Source organism: Mus musculus, chromosome 12 (assembly GCF_000001635.26).
Source record: "Mus musculus strain C57BL/6J chromosome 12, GRCm38.p6 C57BL/6J".
NCBI classification, from domain to species: Eukaryota; Metazoa; Chordata; class Mammalia; order Rodentia; family Muridae; genus Mus; species Mus musculus.
Window position 1 is genome coordinate 70,374,317 of NC_000078.6, and position 11,116 is coordinate 70,385,432.

The 11,116-nt window shown below is 42.4% G+C and overlaps 1 long non-coding RNA gene across 1 annotated transcript; it reads right to left on the reverse strand.

Moving 5' to 3' along the window:
• Positions 1-1,723: 1,723 nt before the first annotated feature.
• Positions 1,724-10,528, reverse strand: Gm51972. Its single transcript, XR_003950184.1, has 3 exons — positions 10,453-10,528; positions 3,308-3,386; positions 1,724-1,915 (listed from the first exon to the last, which is right to left on the reverse strand). It is a non-coding gene; the product is annotated as a predicted gene, 51972 (long non-coding RNA).
• Between the last annotated feature and the right edge of the window lie 588 nt (positions 10,529-11,116).

Here is an 11,116-nt window from a genome sequence, read left to right on the forward strand (position 1 = left end):
TATAATGCCATGACAAAACCTTCCTATGAGCAAGGTTAGGGTCCCACGCTCTAGTTTGTGAACAGTACCCTGACACCTCTGGGTCATAGCAGAGGTGGCCTTTATCATAAGTCTTACTTAATATCACTCGGAGCCTTGAGTTAAGCCAATGATGGTGACTATGGTGGTTTGTTTATCAGTTTGACTGGGTCTAGACTCACTCAAGAATCAAGCCTCTGGACAAGCCTGTGAAGGATTCTCTTGAGTAGGAGGAGACCGAATGTGGGGAACAGCATTTCATAGGCTGGGGCCCTGACATCATTTGTCACAGCATGTCACCATTCTTCTGTTTTGTGGGAGATCGCTACCTCTCACTCGTCACACAGAGTGCCCTCGGATGGACATGCTCTTTGCGTACTGGAATATACTCATTTTTTTTCTAGCCCAACCTAGCTGACCTGACAGCTATGCCATCTCTCCTTAGATCTACATTCTCAACACCGATCGTTACATACAAAACACAGACCTTTATTTCTCCCCATTTCAAGTTTCAGAAAGATACATCATGCAATGACTTCATGAACTTACAGCACTGCATTGTAAAACACAAGCCATTTTTTAAAAACATATTTAAAATTACCAGATAAATGAAGCTTTTCCACTTCTTGATGGAAACAATGCTCTTCCAAAATGGTCTATTGATAACAGACGCCGTCCCACAAGACACCCATGTGGTACTTATCTTAGAGTGGGAGAAATCGAGGGAAAAGTTCGAGAACTGGTTACACAACACCGACTTCAGAAGTGCTGCTACGCTTTTTGTCCTAACACAGCTGGCTCGCTGGATGTGTTATTTTGAAAAGCAGCAGGGTGGTAGCAAAAACATTTTTCTTCTCAATTTGACACCCCAGAAGGCACACAGTGCTGGTGCCAGCCAGGAAGGGAGCAGTGAGGCCTTGAAAACATTGTGCATTATTTTATCATACACAGACTCTAGGCGTGGGCTTCACAACACACAACGTCCTACAGGACGGTGGCACCTTGGCTTTCAGTCTTGCCCTGCACACTTACAGCCCCCTGCAAAGGGAAGGTAGACTGTGTTTTGTTTTGATTCCAGGCTGATCCAGAGTAACACTGTGGTAATGGACACTCATGGGTATTTAGACAATGTTACACCTGCCCTGACTCTTCTGCCTCCTTAATTGTCTTTCTCAACAGTTCATTGAGGAGGTTGCCTGACCACCCATCCATAAGGTTTGTAGGCTGCATCTTTCTGTTGCCACGGACCTCTCTTCCAAATCATGTAGAGAAAAGACATTTTTGTCTTGTGAGAAATTCAAGTACTCACTGAGGTAGAGGGATCATTTCAGGAGTGGTCACGTTCTCTGCAGTCAGAGTGTCTGTCCAGCACATAGTGAGTTTGTTTCACTTATGCCTCTTCCTGATAGTTCTATTCCTAGAAGGTTATGTTAAAGTGAATCCCAAATAGTATCTAATCATTTTCAAAATGCAGATTTTTTTCTAAAACACACAAAACCATTGTTATGCCTAAAATTTTACGATGACTTCTAAACTTAATAGATCAAGGCCCGAGAGATTGCCAGTACATAAAAGCACTTATCTTCCAAGCCTGACATTTTTTTTTTTCTGGTTTGTTCAAATTAGGATCCAAATGAAACTCAAAGATTATATTTGCTATTTATTTATTTAATGTACTCTAAGTTAAATTTTGTTAATTAGGGTGTAAAACAAAGCTATATGAAACCACACAAGCGCAATTATAATCAAGGCAAGCAGGAGGAAGGATCTGAGGATTCAGTACCCATTACTAACCTTATCCCAGCTCTGCTTGGATGGAGACATGAGAAAGACAGGGACATGATGGCCAGCCACTTTACCCAATCTGGGAGGCCAGATTGAGTGAGGGACTGTGTCTCTAAGGATAAGATAGAGAGTGATAAAAGATAAGACCTCTCATTGACCTGTTACTTCCAAACACTGTGCAGTGCACATGCAAACACTTGCACTTGTACATATGTACATACCCCTCACATGTATGCACATAAAATTATAAAAATGATTTTTTATTACTTTATATATATTTTTTGTTTGTTTGTTTGTTTGTTTTATTTTTTGAAACAGAGGTTCTTTGTGTAGCCCTGGCTGTCCTGGAACTCACTCTATAGACCAGGCTTGTCTCAAACTCAGAGATCCTCTTGCCTCTTGAGTTCTGGGATTGAAGGTATGCACCACCACTTCCCAGCTACAATGAATTTTTTAAAGTAACACTTTTACAACTACCACTCAAACAACAACAATAAAACAAACAAAAAAAAATAGACCTTTGTCTACCAGGACAGTATAAGGTATGTCTGTAATCTCCAAACTGCAGAGACTGAGGAAGAAGGATCAGGGCTATCCTTAGCTACATAACAAGTTTGAAGCCAGCCTCAGCAACATAATAAGTAAATGAGTAAATAAACTTTGTTCTCTACTTCAGATGCCTTCTCACATTTTCTCATCTCTGTGGTGGATTTTATTTCTCTCTCTCTCTCTCTCTCTCTCTCTCTCTCTCTCTCTCTCTCTCTCTCTCTCTCAAGACAGGGTTTCTCTGTGTTCCTGGAAGACCAGACCAGGCTTTGAACTCAGATGTCTGCCTTCCTCTAACTCCCAAGTATATCCAGCTTCACTGTGCAAACTTTCCTCACCAAACTAAATGCCCACACATGATAGTCCAGTTGTGCTCACCAAGGAAGACATATTTGGAATTTTAATATGATCATACTGTGGTGATTTGAATTTGCTTGGCCCCAGGAATGGCACTATTAGAAGGTGTGGCCTTGCTAGAGGAAGTGTGTCACTGTGGGGGTGGGCTTCGAGACCCTCCTCCTAGCTGCCCATGAGACAGTCTTCTCCTGTTTGCCTTCAGATCAAAATGTAGACTTCTCAGCTCCTCCACACCATGTCTGCCTGAATGTTGCCTGCTTCCCACCATGAAGATAGTGGACTGGACCCCTGAACCTGTAAGCCAACCCCAATTAAACATTATCCTTTGCAAAAGTTTCCTTGGTCATGGTGTCTCTTCACAACATTGGAAACTCAAAGACACATACTGCCTTCTTTCTTTCTTTCTTTCTTTCTTTCTTTCTTTCTTTCTTTCTTTCTTTCTTTCTTTCTTTCTTTCTTTCTTTCCTTCCTTCCTCCCTCCCTCCCTCCCTCCCTCCCCCTTCCCCCCTTCCCTCCCCTCCCCTTCCCTCCCCTCCCCTCCCCTCTCTTTCTTTCTTTCTTTCTTGGGTCCTTGGGCCCCTAGAGTGATTTTGCAACTCACATGCTCATCTGTCCTTAGTGTCCCGAAGGTTGGCAGCCCAGGTTGGATCCCAGGGACCTTGTCAGTCCACGTTTGGTTCCTTTGGCCCGGCAAGGAGATATGGAGCAGTTCTCATGAATGAAGAAGACACTGGTAGCCACTAACTATTGACTCTGTTGTTCATTTGGTTTATAGCATGGTAATATTCTCATTAAAATTTCTTATTCTGTATATGGGTATTCTGTCTGCACGTCTGCCTGTGCACCATGTGTGCCTGGTGCCCACTGAGGCCAGAAAGAGGAAACATTCCTTGGAATTGGAGTTACTATAGATGGTTGTGAGCTGCCGTGGGACTGCTGGGAATTGAGCCCAGGTCCTCTGGAAGAGCAGCCAGTGCTTTTAAGTACTGACCTGTGTCCCCAGGTCCTGAAATACCTTTCATTCATTAGTTAAAATGCTATTATAAAGTGTGCTCCAAGGCTACAGTGCATGCAGGAAAATGGGAAAGCAGGGGGGAAAACCCTCAACTGCTCAACATTTGTCATTTTCCTTTAAAACTGTACTACATCTTTGAGAGTTTTGAGTTCATACATTGCTTTGACTATATACTCGCTGCCCTTATCTTCTCTACCCACCCAGCTCTGAGTACATTAAAAACAAACAAACAAACAAACAAAACAAGTCCCATTCGGCTGTCCAAAGTCTTAGCTATGTGGTCTTCCACTGGAGGGTGGTTGATTTATCTAGGCTATTCTCTTAGAGAAAACTGTCCCTCCCTCTCTGTGCAGCTAAAGATTGCCATCCACTCCACTGCTAGTGATGGGACAGTGTGTCCAACTCCCCTCTCTGGGATTTGGCTTGGCTGGGGAGTGAAGAGATTTGTGCGTGGTGTCACAACCACTGTGAGTTCACATGTGCAGCCTCCTCCTCCTCCTCCTCCTCCTCCTCCTCCTCCTCCTCCCTCTAGTCATCCACCATCTCTGGCTCTCACCCTCTTCCTGCCCCCTCCAATGATCTCTGAGCCCTGAGAGGAGCGGGGAGGCGCAGTGTATCTGTTCCCTTTAAGGCTGAGCATTATATGGTCTCTCACTGTCTTCAGTTCAGCCTGTTGTGGGTCTTGTGTTGATCAACCCCTGCTACAAGAAGAAGCTTCCCAAATATGGGCTGAAAGAAGTATTGTTCTATTATATAATGATAAGTCACACCCATAGAGGAATCTATTCCTCATGGCAACCATAAGGTGATCACATCTGTTTTCTTACTTATAGAGTATCTGCCAGATCCAGTCATTGTAAAGTCATCTTTCCTCCTTTTTATTTAAAAATGATCTGTGGAGTGATGAGACTGTCTTGTTCTCAAACTTTTGCCCAGTGTCTTCAACATATGTTGAAAATCATTCTTCTGAATAAATTACGACCTAAGAGTTGTGAAACAAAAGGATGGAGAGATGCTTCAGCAGATAAAAGCCCTTGTTGCTCCTTCAGAAGATGGGAGTTTGGTTTCTAGCAACCGTGGCAAGTGAATTGCCTGTAACTCCAGCTCTAGGTGATCTAATACCATCTCCTGGCCTTCCCAGATACCTGAACACACACACACACACACACACACACACACACACACACACACACACAATGAATAAATAGTTATGATCTGGTGATTTCCTGGTTAAATCATTTGCTCTATGTTCTTTTGCTTTCATTATTCTGTGTAGAAAATCTCTCTCTCTCTCTTTCTCTCTGTCTCTCCCAGTGGGAACCATGCATTTTTAATTATATTATTTATACAATGTGGACAAGGGCATATCCCCCCCCTTCAACTTGTCAGTTATGTGCAGAGGAGGTTTTATGAGATGCATGGGAATGCTGAGAGTTTCAGAACACAGACCACAGCAATGTTCATGCATAGTGACCAGTGAGTTGCCACAATGGACTAAACTCACATGCTCCTGACTTGGTCTTTCCCCAATTAGAGTCTAGCCAGAAGCCAGCCCTGGAGTGGCTAGCCACCAAGAGAGGTGCTTCCATAGGGTAAGTCCCAGAAGACCATTCAATACCACTGAATCTCCGTTTGCCTATGTAGGAAAAGATTTAAAGGGCTAACAGTACAACTTCCCAGAAGAAGTGGCTAGGAGGTCACCGGTAGCTGATGGTCTCCCAGAAGCTGATAGCAACAATGTAGCACTGAGAGTTTAAGCAGGTGCAACCACACAACAGTTTGAGTTCTGTTTCCTTACTCTCTGTATTTCAAAAAAAGGACCAGACAGGAAGGCAGTAGGGTGGGGATGCTGGGTGGAAACTCGTGTGAAACATAAGTCACTACTCTGTATCCAGTACTGAAATAAGCATCCTGATTTGTGTATGTCTGCAAAAGCCTGCTTGGACCTCTCTAGATTTCTCTCCTCTCCCCTCCCCTCCCCTCTCCTTCCCTCCCTTCTTCTTTCCTTTCCTTTAAAGGTATATTTAGCACAGGACTCCATACCCAAATAGTGCCCGGAGAGAGCTGCCTTCCCAGGAGTGCAGACTGTTATGCCCCGATTCTGTGGGAAAACCCAGGAGAGCTCAAGAACTTCGAAGTCCACTGCAACTTGCATAAGAGTCCTTTATTACAAGTCTTGACTTGGATTGCAAACCTCCCCACAGTGTAAGTCTGGAGTGCGACCCCAAGCTCAGTGTTTTAGCACTTATATATAGCGTAGTTAGAAATTCCTTGAACACTTAGGGTGAAGGGGAGGGAAGGCAGGTGACATAAGTCATAACTCAGACATGACACCATTTGGTAGGGCAGGATTGCAAGGCTGAGGGAGGATTAAAGACTGTCTTTTGTAGGGCTATCAGGAACTAGTTTTATGGCCGGCCATAACTGTCTGTGACCTCTGATTACCTCTTTTCTATGATTTAAGTGTGGGACCCTAATCTCCTTTCTTCAAGAATAGGCACCAGCTGCACCTGGTTATCTGGGAGAGTGCTAGCCTTGACGCCACTGAAGCTGAGGAGTTTTTGTCATTTGTCTTACTCAGGCTGGCACCCATGGCTCCTTGAGTCTGCTCATAGTGGCCAGAGAGAACCCGCAAATTTGCTGCAAGGCGGGAGGGGGGCAGGGGTTGGGGAAAGCAGAGCTGAGGAAAAATGCAGAGGCAAGCCTCAGAAGCAAGCCTCACTGTGCCTGCTGTGGGAGAGAGCCTAGGGGTAAGGGGGGTTTCTGCAGGACAGTGCAGAAACAAGCCTCACAGACAAGCCTGTGAGCACAGGGAGGACCACCACTGCTGCTCAGAGAAACCCGCCCAGAACCCTCAGGACACAGGAACGGAGGAGCTGCCTGGGACAGGAATCATCAGATTTCTGTCTGCACATGGAGCTGATCCTGTGGCCATAGAACAACATATACAATTACCGCTAGAAGAGAGCTGGTCTCCCAGGAGTGCCTACACACCTGCAAGCATGGGTAAGACCACCACTTCTCTTCAAATTCCTGGCCCAAGAGGGACACTACCAGAGCCATCGGACACAGGAACCAAGGATCAGCTGGGGACAGGACCCTTCTGGTTTCTGTCTGCACCCCAGAGCTGACCCTGTACCACAATTCTCCATACCTAAAATCCTCCTGGAGAGAACTGGTCTCCCAGGAGTACTGACACACAGGATTGCAGGATAGATAAGCCACAGTCAGAGACAGCAAGACCAGCCAAAACCAGAGGTAACCAGATGGTGAAAGGCAAGCACAAGAACATAAGCAACAGAAACCAAGGTTACTTGGCATCATCAGAACCCAGGTCTCTCACCACAGCGAGACTCTGATTTAAAATCACATCTCATGATAATGATAGAGGACATTAAGAAGGACATAAATAATTTCCTTAAAGAAATAAAAGAAAACACATGTAAACAGGTAGAAGACCTTAAAGAAGAAACACAAAAATCCCTTAAAGAATTACAGGAAAACACAACCAAACTGGTGAAAGAACTGAACAAAACCATCCAGGATCTAAAAATGGAAATAGAAACTATAAGGAAATCACAAATGGAAACAACACTGGAGATAGAAAACCTAGGAAAGAGATCAGGAGTCATAGATGCAAGCATCATGAACAGAATACAACATATAGAAGAGAATCTCAGGTGCAGAAGATACCATAGAAAACATTGACACAACAGTCAAAGAAAAATGCAATATGCAAAAATCTCCTAACCCAAAACATCCAAGAAATCCAGGACACAACGAAAAGACCAAACCTAAGGATAATTGTTGGAGACCATACCGTGAGAAAGTAAGCCTTTCGCAGTTTCCCACCCTAATAAGCCAAATGGCCTTGTGTTAAGGAGCTGGTCACCTCCTCCTCCCTCTCTCTTCCTGGCACCTAAGACCCTAAAAAGCTGAATTATAGTCCCCTCTTCCTTATCTCTTCCTGACTCCCAAGACTTCTAAGGACATGAGTTATGTGCTGAGCCCAGCTTGACACCCCAGACTGTTAAGGAGGAAGCTACATTCCTGAGATAAGACTCAGGGTGCCTCCCACCTGCAGTCAGAATTCAGCCTTCATGTCCCCAGATGCCTACTTCTTTGTTCTTTGTTAATTCCCCCTCAGCCCCTCCCTATTTCCCCTCACTGTGTGCTTATAATCAGGCCTCTAGCCTTCATTAAACAGACCTTGACAGGAATCTTCCTTGGTCTCTCTCTTTTTTCCCACCCGTTTCTCTTGCAGGTTTGCGGTTCCCCTCGTACCCACAAATAACTGGGTCCTGCTGGACGGGACAGATAATAGGTATAGAAAAGAGCAAAGATTCCCAACTTAAAGGGTCAGTAAATATCTTCAACAAAATTATAGAAGAAAACTTCCCCAACCTAAAGGAAGAGATGCCCATGAACATGCAAGAAGCCTGCAGAACTCAAAATAGATTGGACTAGAAAAGAAATTCCTACCATCACATAATAGTCAAAACACCAAATGCACAAAACAAAACAAAACAAAAAAATACTAAAAGCAATAAGGGGAAAATGTCAAGTAACATATAAAGGCAAACCTATCAGAATTACACCAGACTTCTCACCAGAGACTATGAAAGCTAGAAGATCCTGGGCAGATCTCATACAAACCCTAAGAGAACACAAATTCCAGCCCAGACTACTATACCCAGCAGAACTCTCAATTACCATAGATGGAGAAATCAAGATATTCCATGACAAAACCAAATTTGCACAATAGCTTTCCACAAATCCAGCCCTACAAAGGATAATAGATGGAAAACACCAACACAAGGAGGGAAACTACACCCTAGAAAAAGCAAGAAAGTAATAGTCTTTCAACAAACCCAAATGATGATAACCGAACAAACATAAAAATGACATAAAAATAACAAGAAGCAGCAATCACTATTCCTTAACATCTCTTAACATCAATGGACTCAGCCGGGCGTGGTGGCGCACACCTTCAATCCCAGCACTCGGGAGGCAGAGGCAGAGGCAGGTGGATTTCTGAGTTCGAGGCCAGCCTGGTCTACAAAGTGAGTTCCAGGACAGCCAGGGCTATACAGAGAAACCCTGTCTTGAAAAATCAAAAAACCAAACCAAAACAAAAAAGCATCAATGGACTCAATTTCCCAATAAAAAGTCATAAACTAACAGACTGGATACGTAAACAGGACCCAGCATTTTGTTGCATACAGGAAACATACCTCAGTGTCAAAGACAAACACTACCTCAGCGCAAACGGCTGGAAAACAATTTTCCTTGCCTTTCAACCAAAAGTTATCAAAAAAAGATAAGGAAGGACACTTTATATTCATCAAAGAAAAAAATCTACCAAGAAGGACTCTCAATTCTGAACATCTATGCTCCAAATGCAAGGGCAGCCACATTCATAAAAGAAACTTTACTAAAGCTCAAAGCACACATTGCACCTCACACAATAATAGTGGGAGACTTCAACACCCCACTCTCATCAATGGACAGATCATGGAAACACAAACTAAACAGAGACACAGTGAAACTAACAGAAGTTATGGACCAAATGGATTTAACAGATATCTATAAAACATTTCATCCTAAAGCAAAAGTATATACCTTCTTCTCAGCACTTCATGGTACCTTCTCCAAAACTGACCACAAAACAGACCTCAACAGATATAAGAAGATTGAAATAATCGCATGCTTTCTATCATATCACTATGGATTAAGGCTGGTCTTCAATAGCAACAAAAACAAAGAAAGCCCACGTACACATGGAAGCTGAACAATGCTCTACTCAATGATAACTTGGTCATGGAAGAAATAAAGAAAGAAATTAAAGACTTTTTAGAATTTAATGAAAATGAAGGTACAACATACCCAAACTTATGGGAAACAATCAAAGCAGTGCAAAGAGGCAAACTCATAGCTCTGAGTGCCTCAAAAAACAAAAACAAAAACAAAAACAAAACTGGAGAAAGCATACACTAGAAGCTTAACAGCACACCTGAAAGCTCTAGAACAAAAGGGAGCAAATACACCCAAGAGGAGTAGATGGCAGGAAATAATCAAACTCAGGGCTAAAATCAACCAAGTAGAAACAAAAAGAACTATACAAAGAATCAACAAAACCAGGAGCTGGTTCTTTGAGAAAAACAAGATAGATAAATCTTTAGCTAGACTAACTAAAGGGCACAGAGACAGTATCCAAATTAATAAAATCAGAAATGAAAAGGGAGATATAACAATAGAAACGGAGGAAATTTAAAGAAAATATTCAGATCCTACTACAAAAGCCTACTTAAGACAACTGGAAAATCTGGATGAAATGGACATTTTTCTAGACAGATACCAAATACCTAAGTTAAATCAGGATCAGATAAACCATCTAAACAGTCCCATAACCCCTAAAGAAATAAAAGCAGTCATCAAAGGTCTCGCAACCAAAAAAAAGCCCAGAACCAGATAGGTTTAGTGCAGAATTCTATCAGAACTTCAAAGAAGACCTAATACCAATACTCTTCAAACTATTCCACAAAATAGAAACAGAAGGATCACTTCCCAATTTGTTCTATGTAGCCACAATTACACTTATTCCAAAACCACACAAAGACCCAACAAAGAAAGAGAACGTCAGACCAATTTCCCTTATGAATATCGATGCAAAAGTACTCAATAAAATTCTCACAGACTGAATCCAAGAATACATCAAAATGATCACTCACCATGATCAAGTCGTCTTCATGCCAGGAATGCAGGGATGGTTCAATATATGGAAATCCATCAATGTAATCCACTACATAAACAAACTAAAAAAAAATAATAAAAATCAACCAAACAAACCACATGATCATATCATTAGATGTTGAAAAAGCATTTGATAAAATTCAACATCTCTTCATGTTAAAAGTCTTGGAAAGATCAGGAATTCAAGGCCCATACCTAAACATAGTAAAAGCAATATACAGCAAACCCATAGCCAACATCAAACTTAATGGAGAGAAACTGGAAGCAATCCCACTAAAATCAGGGACTAGGCAAGGCTGCCCTTTCTCTTCCTATCTATTCAATATAGTACTTGAAGTTCTAGCTAGAACAATTAGAGAACAAAAGGAGGTCAAAGGGATTCCAATTGGAAAGGAAGAAATCAAAATATCACTATTTGCAGATGATATGATAGTATACTTAAGTGACCCCAAAATCTCCACCAGAGAACTCCTACAGCTGATAAACAACTTTAGCAAAGTGGCCAGATATAAAACTAACTCAAATAAGTAGCCTTCCTATACTCAAAGAATAAATAGGCTGAGAAAGAAATTAGGGAAATGACACCCTTCACAATAGTCACAAACAATATAAAGTATCTTGGTGTAACTCTAACCAAACAAG